The 11,802-nt window shown below is 34.0% G+C and overlaps 1 pseudogene; it reads right to left on the bottom strand.

Annotated features, from left to right (window-relative positions):
* Window positions 1-329: 329 nt before the first annotated feature.
* On the bottom strand, window positions 330-10,544 carry LOC149245200 (lysine histidine transporter-like 8; annotated as a pseudogene).
* Between the last annotated feature and the right edge of the window lie 1,258 nt (window positions 10,545-11,802).

Here is an 11,802-nt window from a genome sequence, read left to right on the forward strand (position 1 = left end):
GAGACCAAATTTTTCTTAATTCCTGGAACATACAATACATTTTTAAGGTGTCTAATATCTCCGCTAGGTAATTTTACAGGAATATTACCATATCCTTTGATCTCATGTCCACTATCATCTCCTAAATAGATTTTCGACCCACATGAAGTTTCTTCAAGAAATTCAAACCAGTCCTTCTTACCAGTCATATGTGAGGATGCGCCAGAGTCGACATACCATATGTCGTCCTCATCCTCCTTTGAAGCTGAAAGAGCACAATCGACTATAAATAGTCGAAGTTCGTGGCTATAATCCTCCTCTTCCTTAACGAAGTAACCCTTATGTTTTCTCTATTTGTTTCTTCCTTCGTCTGCCTGCCTCTTATAACAATCTCTAATCTCATGTCCAGATTTTCCACAGTAAAAACATTTCTTGATGGGAAAATTATTAGCAGACACACCTTTAAACGGTCTCTTCTGAAATGTGTTGGCTCCTCTCTGCTGCTTCTGCTGCGGTTGCTGATGCTGCTTCCCTTTGAACTGTCTCCTTTTTGCCATCAGAGCAAGGTCATTGCTATGCGACTTCAAATTTTGTCGTCGCTCTTCTTCTTGTATCAGAATCCCTGTCAGCTCTTCAAATGAAGGGGTTTTCTCCCTTGCTGACAGCCCTGTGATAAATGTCTAGTAATCATCAATCATTCCATTCAACGTGATCGTGACCAAATCTGAATCGGAAACTTTCTCTCCGATATCTCCCAATCTGTCCTTTAGGTCTTTGACTCTCGCAATGAATCCAGTAGCGGATTCATTCTCCTCCATCTTCAATGCAAACAGCTTGCCTTTGAGTGACAAGACACGATTTGAATTCTACGTCTGGTATAGGTTTTTAATGGTCGTCCAAATGTCAGTGACCGATTTACAGTCTCTAATATGTGGGATAACATTGTCCTTGACGGACATCTTCAATATGACCTTTGCTTTTGTCTCCCTTTTATCCCAATCTTGTTCTTGTGTGGCTGATCCTGATCTCAGCTCACTTCTTGTAACGATCGCCCATGCATTTGCACTTTCAAGTAAAGTGTGCATCTTGAATTTCCAGTTGTTGAAATTCAATCCATCGAGTTTGCCAAACTCGTGGAGATACGATTCTAAACTGTTATTCATATTTACTTATACCAAATCCGAACCTCTGTTTTGCTGAAGAAAAAAAAATTGTACCTTCAATGCGCCACCACCGGGCAAGTCCGATCTGCTGCCACCGAATAGATCCAGAACTCCAATGCGCCACCACCGGGCAAATCCAATCTGCTGCCACCGAACAAATCTGGAACTCAATGCGCCACCACCAGGAAAATCCGATCTGCTGCCACTGAGTAGATCAGGAACTTCAACACGCCACCACCGGCAAGTCCGATCTGCTACCACCGAGTAGATCAGGAACTTCAATACGCCACCACCGGGCTCCTCCGATCTGCTACCACTGAATAGATCTGGAAATTCAAAGTGCCACCACCGGGCAACTCCGATCTGCAAAAATTGCAGATTTTTCAATCAGAAAGAGGTTGGCGCTCCTTGACAGCGAAATACCCGTGCCTGAAACAAAATCGATGCGAGGCACGAAATTGGCGCGATTAATCCTTGATTTTCCTCTCTAATTGTACTTTCTGGCACGCTTATCACCCTCAGAACCGCGCCAAGTGGCGCGACTGTTCCTTAAAAACCCGTGCCAGCTGTTCTTTCCGCTCAAAAACGGCACGACTGTTCGCGTCAAAACCGCGCCAACACTTTCTTGCGCTCAGAGATGATCAGTCATCTGAGACCTATGCTCCAGGTGTTACTGCAGTCCACTTGATTCTACAAATGTGCCACTACAACTCTGTGATCAATGATGCATCCTAAAAAAAATTAAGGCTATTCCTACTCTAAGCTCTGATACCAAGATAAAAATCAGATTTGAATTATAAAGAAGGAGTTACAGCTCATAGGTGAGTACTGCACCTGGAGACTGCACTCATACAAAGAGAACTCTCCGTACACTCTACCCTCCATCAAATGAACCATTACATAATTAAGTACATTTACTAGAAATCAGGAAGTTGCACCTAACTCCTAAACTCTAGGAACAAATCCTAAACTAAGGAGATATGTTACAACTTGTGTAACCATTTCTCAATTAATACAAAATAATATTAATTATTTTCAACTCAAACATTTTGAATATGATCAATGAAAGATGTAAAAATGAAAATACTCTCAGAATAGGATGCCATATCCGGGATAAAATCTCGACATATTTTTGTAAATACAAAGTTGTTTTTGAACATAATATAAATACCAATACTGCTTTTTCTTCTGAAAAAAAAAACATGAAATTACGCAATGGGTACCAGTGCAACAGCGAGATTTAGACAAACAGTGACCCTTTCTCCATAATGATTTGACCTTTTAAATCAGAAATGTGAGAGAAACAAATTAAAGACGGAAAAACATGTCCTAGGAGGAATCGTGCGCATGGGATTTTGTCTCCATCTATCCTCGTCCAAAGCAGGAGTGTAACGAGGGCGGATTATTGTGGAGAATTCTTCGTGAAATTTGGTGAAGAGAGCGGAAAGTTTGTAGTTTTAAGAAAGTCAAATTTGTATAATCTTATTATTTTATAAAATTCATTTTTAATTAAAAAATATAATTTAAATAAGAAGTATTATTTTATCGGGAACATGGGTTGAATTTGACGGTTCCCCTCCCTATCAGCTATTTATTTTAAAATTTTGTTAGCTCTTTTAAAAAATTCTTAATAGAAACCCACATAAAAACAAAGGTTATGCAAAAATCACTGGCAGATTCAAACCTCCTAACAGACCTACAATGCTAGAGAGAAAGGGAGGTGCAACTCAAACCTCCTAACAGACTTGCAATGAGAAAGGGAGGTACAACCGCAATGAAGAGAGAAATGAAGTCATAGAAGACGTGAAATCCAGCACGAACCCAATGAGGGCATGGCGCTTATTGTTCTGGCCGGTGTAACCTGCTTCAAATCTTCAAATCTATTATAAGTTAAATAGAAAACTCATAAATATTAGAACAACCTACATTTGCTCGTCTAAGTTAAATGGAAAACTCATAAAGATTAGAACAACCTAACCACTGATAAAAGTGAAGAAGACTATGTTATAGCTAAAATAAGGGAGGCATTGGGATACAATTTTTTGGGACACTCTTACAGCAAAAATAAATTATTTTTCACATTAGAGAGAGGCCTATGACAGTAATATCCCCAACAAAACTAGAGAAGTAGCATTGTTAGGCAGAGGATCTGCACATAGAATAGTGTCATATCATAGGAATATTATGTGTCTAGTTTGATAAAGCACGTGTATTCATCAACTATTGACCACAATATCAATGCAAAAAGCCTCAACCGAAACTGCCCCTAGGTTAAGTGAACCAAATTCCTTAATTACCAAGGAAATAACTTCAAACGTGGTTTTCTTGAACATGGTTGTATTTTTGTTGTTCATATCACAAGAAGTGCAAACTACATACAAGTTAAATATGGTTATAGAAGAGGATCCATTAAATAACAAATGTATAATTTCAAAATGATACTAGTTAAAGTAAGTTCATGATACTTCATAATGGTGAAAGACTATGTTGTTTATGAACAATGATATGAAAGAGAATTTTATGAGACCAACCAATTAACAACAAATTTTGAATGATGCAAGTTCCTAAGGCACCGAAGGAAAATATATTGTTGGCAACCTTGCATAACAAATTAAGAAGAAATAAATTAGCAGCATGAGATTTACTGCCATAAAATAGATCAATAAGATATAAACACTAAGAACATTTATGATTTTACTCAAATATAAGTTTGAGAAGGCAAGTGATTGACACTTACAAAATCTCCATAATCCCAATAACCTCCAATTGTAATGGGGAACACGCACTTAGCCACAAGTAAATAAGAAACCTTTGCTCCTCTCCACATTGGTATAGATGCAGGATGCTTGAGACTAGATGGCATAATAGCCTACATTCTCAGATACAACTTCCTAGTCAATCTCACAGGAAAGAAAGATCATTGATAAGGTAAGCTATCAACATGTAACCTTCTCTAGAACAATATAGACAAAGGTAAGCAATAATAAGGAAACACAAGTCTATGTTGCTACAAAAGCACAATACGTGTATTTCCAGAGCAAGATTGTGACCCTTGAAGGAAAAATAATAATTTTGTTGTGTAGTATCCATCTTGGACTTTAAGTTTTCATAACATATGCCCAAGTGTCTAGGCTTGCTTGTGGACAAACTTGATACCATAGTCTATTAGGCAATTGCAGTTATAGCACCTATAAGGTAGTGTCTTGCAATGTAGTTAAGATTAGGTAGCTAGGTCAGAATAATGCAAAGGGACATGAAAAGCAAATATCATTCCGCTATAGTAAGTGGATAAAAATCCACATGTTGGGCCACAAACTATTTGAAAAAACAACTTCATTGTCTCTCCACCAATTAGTATCAGGGCAGTTGCCATCTCGACTGACACATAAATAGTTGGAAACAGAGTCAGCTATACACCAAGCCTCTCCCCTCATTAGGGGAATTTTGAGGTTTAAAATGGGTCTCCTAAGAAAAATGTACAACCAAAATAAACTTTATAAGAACCAATAGGATTCAAGATGAGGATGCCAACCATGGGGGATGATGATTCACCGTTTTTGGAGTAAAAAAGTATAAAGATTAAAAAATAATAGAATTACTTTTTCAACTCTCATTTTCAACTTATCTCCCTAAGGTTTTACTCAAATTTTGAGCTGTAGTACTCGTTGGATGCAAAATTTAATTCTTCATCCAAGGAGTACCCATGTTGCATACTTTCGATGGACCTCGCTACAAGAAAAAAATGAGAAATACATGAAAAAAATGTGATTGCAATCATGTTTTTCATTATTTATCATTTTTTCATGTAGCAGAGTCCATCGGAAGTATCAAACATGGGTACTCCTTGGATGAGGAATCAAATTATGCATCCAACGAGTGTTTTCGCTTGAAATTTGAGTAAACCCATAGGGAGATAAGTTGAAAAAATAGTTTTTTCTTTTTTCCCTCTAAAATTTGATGATGTAATCTAATATTATTTTATTATTTCCACTATTATTTTATAATTTTCTTAGGAAACCCATTCTAGACCTCAAAACTCCCATAATGGAAAATTTTAAATAAAAATTGGCATCCATACATTTCTTCCATCTAGGATTATTATATCCAACATTAATATATACTTGAAGCTATTAGGTCTACAACAAATATAACTAAAATCACATGTTTATAACTAAAATTGACTATTGTATGGACTCTGCATTAGAGATAGCAATCCACATTTTGATATCCAACTGAAATAGACATGTAGCTTAAGCTTAGTAATAAAGCAACCTAGATATCAAGATTGTAATTGCAGAAGGTATCTGTTATTGTTACCAAATGCAGCGTGTGCAAGCTCCACATATTTGTTGTAGCATTTCCCGGGAACATCTTCATGAAGCATGATAAGAACCCACAAAGTGTAGAGTTGCCACAGGTATGCTATGGTCAAACAGATTATTCCCCAACTCCTGTTTATATTCATGGACAAGAAAGTACAAATCACAACAAAGTTGCAAAAGGAATAAACCCACAACACCACACTTCTGTATTCATAGCTCTGAGAGGCACATTCTACAACCAAGGTAGAGGTAGTAATATCAATGATTTTGAATCCCAATAGGTTAAAGGACTATTTAACCCCATCAAGTGGGTGCAAAAACATAAAAATTGTTACCTTTAAGAATTCAAAACATAAAAATTATCACTTTTAGGAATTTAATATTTATTTCAATAGATCTAGAATTTGGGAAAGAAAGTACAAATCACAAGAATGTTGCAAAAGGAATAAACCGACACCAACACACTTCTATATTCATAGTTGTGAAAGGAACATTCTAGAGACAAGGCAGATGTAGTAATATTAATGATTTTGAATCCCAATAGCTTAAAGACTATTTAACTCCATCAAGTGGTTGCAAAAACATAAAAATTGTTATTTTTAAAAATACAATATTTATTTGAACAGATCTAAAATTATGGCATTTAGATGGATCTATTTAAATGTAAAACTAATAGAAGTTAGTTCTAAGTCATAGTACAATTATGAATGAATGTCACAGTACAAATATAAAAGAAAAATGAAGTGAAAATGAAAACAATGGTTGCAAAGGAAACAAACTCACAACAACCCACATTTTTATCCACGGCACTCCATTGAACTTAGACACATTCTATAGAGGAAACCCATGCATTTATCCATTACATTCCTTTGAACTAACACATTCTACATGGGCACATTCTACAACCTAGGTAGATATAGTAGTATCAATATGATTTAATCACACCAAGTGGGTGTGAAAACTTTGAGATTGCTAACCTAAGGAATTTGATCATTTTTGAAGTATAACAGATTAGGGTCAATATGAATCTAAAATCACTTCAAATTATTTTACAAAATACATCCATGTGATCTGACATCAGATCATATTTTGATGGATCTAAAAATCAATTTTGTAAGAAAAACCATGAAAACATGAAAGAAAAAAGACATAGAAATCAAGAACATCCTGCATACCATCCCAAGAAAGGTAAAATCTATTGGCGGAATCAAGGCTTGAAACCCAATACCTACATTGAGATTATGAAACACTGCATAGTAAGCGTTCCCATTCCTGTAGTCTATGTAGGGGAGCCACACATCTTGAGGATTGAGCTTGGTGAGGTGCCCAACCTCCTCCAGATAGGTCTTCATATTGGTCAAAACCCTTCTCTTGGGAGTCCCAATGTGGCTCAGAAACCTGGGAGAGATAAGGGAAGGAGTCCATGGTTTCCTTGGAGTCCTGTGAGCCTTGGTGTCCTTGGAGTCCTAGGAGCCTTGAACTAAGGGGACCTGGGCAGAGAAAGAGACACCAAGGATGAAGGAGGGCAAGTGCTGTCATGTGTCTGAGAAGATTTGGGGGATCTCTACCCAAGGGTAACAACAAGGAGAATTGGTAGAAATATGGTGGTGGGGAGAATGATCACCAGGGGTGATAAGGGGCGTGGCACCCATGGGTGTGGGCGGTATTGAGACTAGTTCTTGTTCTCCCCCTTATTCCTCCATAACCCAGGAAGGTGCTTGCAACCTAAAGCTCCTGACGAAATCCTCAGGTAAATTTTCTTCTTCCTTGTATTTTTTTTGCCTTGTTTCCATTCTCATAACAATAAAACCACCCCAAGTAATCATCATATCCCACGTGGACAACTAATTGAGTATACAAACACATGCTACCCACATTCCTCACCTCACCATACATCTTTGTTCATAAGATTCTCCTCTTCCTACTTCGCATGGGTAGCTCCACTGTCATCGAGTAGTACAACACAATACAATGCCATTAATAGTAATGTGCTCAAAACAATGAAAAAGCTATATCAATGCTGAAAAAAAATGCATGAAATCATGAGCCCCAAAATCTTATCCCATCTACCATATGTTAGATGTTATACTAGGAAGTTGGAACCCCATGGTTCCTGTAAGTATTTTGTTATGGTATATCTCACAGATATTTGCGTGCAGTCAAACGGTAATGATAATATGAGCTCCTGCTACGCCTTCCAGGTGCCACAAACGTGCAACTCAAGTGGCCCAGATTATTACTAATTCTGTATGGTTGTATTTTCTTCTATGGAGATCATGTGAGCCTAGACACATTTGGTCTCCAGGGAGAGAAAGCAATGTCATCCTTGTTCTTGGAGGCGAGGCCATATCATGAAGGCGAGGCTTTTAAATTAATTTGTTAGGCTTTCTGAAATGGTGGGAACCAAACACAAAAGGGATTGACCAACCTGGAATACATTTATTGATTTCGGAAGTAAAATAATGGTGGTCGCTACTTGTGAACAAATATATTTCAAACTTCTGATTTTGCTATATGCCCGTCATTATGACACTTTTCAAAATTATTTGAAAGTTACCAATGACGCGTTTATTTTAAAACAGACTGTATTTGGCGGCTAAAAAACTTTAAAACGTGTAAATGGGCGTCAATCGGAAATCCATAATCCTCTCCTTACACTAAACCGCATTCAAATCCTACCAGCTACCTGGGCGATCCTATCACCGTCTGTAATCTTGTGGTCTGGTGCGTGACTGTTACTGTTAGGAGAAAAAACAGAGAAACGTAGTTACTTGACTCACACGGCAAGAATTACTTTTGTGTGTGCTTCAATTTTGGTAGAATGTTACTGATCACGTGCTTCCATGTTCCCCGCCTCTTCACGGTGTTCAGAATTCAAAATCACTCCACTTATTAAATGAGAAGTGGAATGTAAGTATGTACTCACTAAATGAAAAAGGCAGCAGCCAATTAATTTTTTCATAGTAAAGGGGAATTTCCAATAAAGACGGGCTTGAGGTAAATTTAGATGTGAAGAATATATATTTTTTAAATTATTAAAATTGATTTCAATTATATATATATATATATATATTTTTTTTTTTTTTATCTGTTAATTGAATTCGTTTTTAAAAAAAAAAAAATGTATTATCATATTCATTTTGATAACATCTCTATCAAATTTATATATATTATAATGAAGTGTAAAATAAGATGAATAATTTTTTTTAATAAATTTATAATTTAAATTAAAAATATTATTATTTTAAAGAAATTTAATAAACTAAAAATATTATTAAATTGTATTATCAATCTAATAATTTATTATAAAAAATTGTATTATCACAATCTATTTGATAACATCTCTATCAAATTTATATATATTATAATCAATTTGATAACATCTAAAATAAGATGAATCATTTTATTTTCTTTATAAATTTATATTTTAAATTAAAAATATTATTATTTTCAAGAAATTTAATAAACCAAAAATATTATTATTTTAAAGAAATTTAATATACTAAAAATATTATTATTTTAAAGAAATTTAATAAACTTTTATATATATATATATATATATATAGACTTTTAGAATTAGAAATATGATGATAAAAATTGTTGGAATATCATGTGATCTTGATGTTCCATTGGATGTTTCTCGTGAACACTGCATCCATCTTCAAAGCCAGAAAGTTCATTTGATGAAGTGAAAGGTGTTAAATCAAATTTGTTGAATCTTCAAATAATATTTAATATTAGCGCACACTTTATCATTATTATGAGTAAATCTCCTGTAATGTAAATTTTTTTAGAATACAATGTACAAAAAAAATAAAAATATTTAATATGAATGAAAAAAAATATTATCAAAAATAATTTTATAAAAATTATAAATAAATTAAAATATTAGAATTTAACTATGTTTATATGTGCGTTTATTTATTTTGATATAGAATTTTGAGAATTTTATTTTAATTATCAATAATTATTATGTGGATGGTAGTATTTAAACTTTATGAAATATTCATGAATACAGAGTTGAGATTTATCTCAAAAATAGTTATGATGTTTTTTCTTTTGTCTATGTCTATATATACAAGTGTGAGATTTACTTTCCATTCAAGATTTTTTTGAAACTCTAAATTTATTTATATGTTCAAAAAATTCCTACAAATTTTATATATATAGAGCATTTTGTATTACTTTGAAAAGAATGTTACATTTAAAATACATATTTAACTAGAGGTATCTGAAGTTTAAGCTCAAAACCAAAGAAATATGAAGCACCTCCAAATATATTGAGAGATAGACTGCTCTCTTCTGGCACAATTAAGAAGAAAAAATCTAGAGACCAAGGCATACATATCTCATAGATAAATCAACAGAACCCAAAACCCCTTCTCTAATACCTTTAAAGGAAAACTCATGGGTTCTTGGAACAAAAACCTAAATAACTAACCACAACTTCAACTTTTCCTTGAAATATTTCAACACTCTATTTCCTCATTTCTTATGTCCCAAATATAGTTGATACTTTTCCTTCTATTCATGAACTAATGAAAAAACTTTGTATTGTCATCCCCTTCCTGAATTCGTATTGTTTGAATTTTCAACCTCCAAAGTACCTCCTCTTTTGCAAGTATATGGCACTTCTCTACCTCCAAATTCCAAAGACAAGAGATATAATTTCCAAAAATAATCATCACTCTCAGGAAACCCAACATGGAAAACAACCCAACTAGAAGGAAAATGTTATTCCACTTTTTCTTCACTTATGAAAATGCAATTACAAAAAAATGAGCACTCACTATGGAATTTCCTTTGGCACTGGCCTAAATGCATACTATGGAATATTCTTCCTCATATATTATACTCTCAAATCCCACTACTATACGCTCTACTCAACTATGTAACAAGTACAATGCTAAAATAATGGAATCCCTCACTTTCTAGCAACCTAGTATCTAACATAGCCCAATAGTCACTTAGGGTCATAGTTTTGGAATGCCTAAACCATTAATTAGTGGTAGGTTTTGTACCTTATAGAATCTTCTTGCATGTCACTATCCTCATATGTTTGAGTAATGTGGGTTGCCATGACATCAAATATTTGAGTAATGTGGGTTGACATGGAATCCACTCATTACGATGTTGGTTAACAAGGTAGTTCAACATGCATAAGGCATAACCTCTATATATGAGCTTTGATTGAAGTGACATTCAAACTATTGGAAATGTCTTGGTGCTTAAAACAACATAATTATTTTTTAATGTTAAATGGAATTGCCAATAAAGACAACTTGAGGTATATATATATTTTTTTAAGCTGTGGATCACGATCACTGAGTGGTCGCTACATCCACGGGAAAATATCGGGGCAGTTCCACCCGAAGGGATCTACCCATCGGCCAATCTTAACAGGCCTAACCCCGAGGGCATCGAGGAGATTTGACCTCGTGACCTCCCAACTGGGAAAGTACTTCACAACGGGAACTCGACCACTTGAGCTATCCCTTGGGGCTATGAGGTATATATATATATCTTAATTAGAACTTATTTCTTATATATATATATATATATATATATATATATATAATTTATTATAAAAAATAGTATTATATCTCATAACATCTTTACCAAATTTATATATATCATAATAAAGAGTAAAATGAGATTAATCATTTTATTTTCTTTATAATTTGTAATGTAAACTAGAAATATATTTATTATTGTGAAAAAAATTAATAGACTAAAAATATTATTATTTAAAAGAAATTTAATAAATTAAGTTAGTATAATAAATTAAATTTAAAAAATCAATTTCAGTAAATTTATATATATTATAATGAAGAGTAAAATAAGATGAATCTCTCTTTTCTTTTTTTTAAATTTGTAATCTAAACCAAAAATATTATTATTTTAAAGAAATTTAATAAACTAAAAATATTATTAAGAAATTTAATAAATTTCATTAGTTGTAACATCCCCGGTAACCTCACACAAAAACGCAGGGAGTGAGAAATTTTTTACACATTACCTGCGAGTAATGGTTAAGAACATGTGTTTCCTTCTAAGAGGTCACGAGTTCAAAACCAGAGGGGGCTAGAGTATGTATGCCTTTGTAGACTTAGCATTCAAATCATTGCGCGGAGGTGGGTCCCTTGTCCCACAAACAAGGGGGTATCATACACCAATTTGGTGTTTGGCTTGGCCGTGACATTAAAATTAGATAATAATAATAATAATAATAATCTAAATAACTATTCCATATCCTCATTAACCATTAAATAAAATGTTCATCAATATGTAAAGTAACTTTAGTAGAGGAATAATAAGTTGCATAACCATTAACAATC

The sequence above is a fragment of the Pinus tabuliformis genome, chromosome 7, assembly GCF_031772625.1.
Source record: "Pinus tabuliformis cultivar Carrire ecotype Pingquan chromosome 7, CPIR1, whole genome shotgun sequence".
Taxonomy (NCBI): domain Eukaryota; kingdom Viridiplantae; phylum Streptophyta; class Pinopsida; order Pinales; family Pinaceae; genus Pinus; species Pinus tabuliformis.